This window comes from Carcharodon carcharias, chromosome 4, assembly GCF_017639515.1.
Source record: "Carcharodon carcharias isolate sCarCar2 chromosome 4, sCarCar2.pri, whole genome shotgun sequence".
In the NCBI taxonomy this organism is placed as follows: Eukaryota; Metazoa; Chordata; class Chondrichthyes; order Lamniformes; family Lamnidae; genus Carcharodon; species Carcharodon carcharias.
This window is the reverse complement of record NC_054470.1, coordinates 28,265,052-28,267,460: the sequence shown is the minus strand read 5'-3', so window position 1 is coordinate 28,267,460 and position 2,409 is coordinate 28,265,052. Positions and strand designations below refer to the sequence as shown.

Here is a 2,409-nt window from a genome sequence, read left to right as displayed (position 1 = left end):
GTGGCAAATTGGAGGCCTCAATGTCTCAACAGCTCTCTCTCTCTCTCTCTCTCTCGGGTGGCACAACTGCTTCTGTCCTCAGCATAAACACCATCGGCTCAATTTTACCAGAGTAAGGCCCCTCCAGGGAAACAAAATTGTATCTAGTGTTAGTGTTTCAACAAACCTGCAGCTCCAGCTTTAAACTGGAAAATACATTAGTGCTGCAGCTAACAGCATTTGTGTTGCTCTGCAAGGTGAATATTCCATTCACGAGCTGAGTTAGGATCTTAGGAAGGACTTCATTTTTTACCAGCATTACTGTCAGTAAATCTACTATAGAGTGATTCATGTTTTCTGTTTTTGATGCAACTCTGAAGCTCATTTCAATTTGATTTGTTTGGTGATTGTCATGCTTTTTTCTCCCCTAATGTTGCATTTGGACTTAGGTTCACTTGAATATCAAATTCCAAGTAAACAATGTAATTTTGATGTTTTTTAATTCTTTTGGTGACAACTGACATTGTTATTTGATGGCATAAGCTTCCATTTACTTAAAAAAAATAGCTGAAATATTAAAAATCTCTACATAAGCATTATGCTGCAGAAAAAGGTAGATGCCCCTGTGGGATTAAATATTGGATAGTCAATTGAAATGAAAGGGAACTGAGTCTCAATTGGTTGGAAGCCATCGCTCCAATAGATACTCTTTTGAAGTGATATGACTCAAATGAAGCTACAAGTAAACGCTTTAAATAAATTTCTGCTATTATTTTTCTTAGCTTCTGGCAGATTGCAACTCATGAATCCTTAGTACAAAGCTTAACTCCTGTTGAAATGTATGAATGTGAGGCCCAGTATCAAGGAGCAATAACCAATCTGATTTTTACAACCTGATCCTCTATAAAACAAATGGCTGGCAATACCATGTGACTAGTTCAACAAATGCAAACAGGCTTTGGAGCTAATGATGGAGTAATGCAGAATTTGAAAAGTGACAGTGACTAGAACAGTGAAGGATCTGTTACTTAATGATGGCGTGAGAAGGATAGTTCAATTTTCTACTTCAAGGCATCCACCCTGGACAAATCAAAGTAACGTGACTGTCAGGATGTGGCAGCCAGGCTCAACACTGCATACAACAGTATACACGACCTGGGAGCATATAGGAAATGACACCTTAAACTGCAGCAGGTCCACTTACCAGTTGCATGGCCCACATAAGTGTGCCACAGAACATTGCAGTGCAACCTATTCCACGTTCACTGCTGGCCAATACCACATAATGTTCATTGCTAGTCATTTATATCCATAGGATACACAATGCAGCTGTTAGTTAATGAATGAAAGTGTGACACACTCAGGTTCCAAAATGGTTTTACACATAACAGCATTGTAATACTGCCTGGCTGCCTGATGCATGGTTACTTTAGGACACCAATTCTGGATTGCAGCTTTAGCACATGAGTGCATGGACTCCTTCAACAGATAATGGGCCACAACATCCAAGTTCCCCAGTGTCAGGTTTGAAACCACACCCCCCACCAACCCCCACCCTAGACCTCAGGTACCCCCCACCAACACCCCCACCACCCCCCCACTACCACCCCCTGGACCTCCAACAACCTACAGGGCCTCTGACCCTCCCTCCCTGCCCCCACCCCCGCTCACCCACCAGCAGTGCTGTTGACTTTCAGGATTTTGACCCAGCTACAGTGAAGGAACTGTGATATATTTCCAAGTCAGGATGGTGGGTGGCTTGGATCTTTTTCTGATCTCGCCCCTTCAGGCATAAGCCTTGCTGGGGTGGCAGGTTTTCTTGGGCAGCAGCATGGCCTGCATGTTGGGCAGGACCCCACCCTGGCCTATGGTGACCCCTCCCAGCAGCTTGTTGAGCTCCTTGTCTTTGCGGATGGCGAGCTGCACATGGTTGGTGATGATGTCGGTCTTCTTGTTGTCCCAGGCCACATTGCTGGCCAGCTTGAGGATCTCGATTGTCAGGTACTTGAGGATGGCGGCCAGGTTGACATGGGCTCCGGTCCCAACAGGCTCGCATAGTGACTCTTGCTTAGCAGCCTGTGGATACGGCCAATGGGGAACTGGAAACCAGCTCTGGAGGACCAAGTCTTGGCGTTGGCATGCCCTTTACCGCAACCATACATCCCTCCCCCAGAACAAAGCTTCTCTGACCGACAGCCAAAGAGGGGATCTTTCAGGTGGTGGTGTTCGCATGTGTCTGCTGCCTTTGTCTTTCTAGATGGCAGCGGTTGTGTGTTTGGAAGGTGCTGTCTAAGGAGCCTTGGTGAGTTTTTTGCAGTGTATCTTGTAGATGATACACACTGCAGCATGCCCACCTCCCCCGGTCCTCCAATAAACTCACACAAAGGTACACACAAATAACATACATAATGAATATTCGTATTGCCAGAC

The 2,409-nt window shown here is 45.5% G+C and overlaps 1 pseudogene; it reads right to left on the bottom strand.

Moving 5' to 3' along the window:
* Positions 1 to 1,764: 1,764 nt before the first annotated feature.
* On the bottom strand, positions 1,765 to 2,141 carry LOC121276721 (annotated as a pseudogene).
* Positions 2,142 to 2,409: the final 268 nt, after the last annotated feature.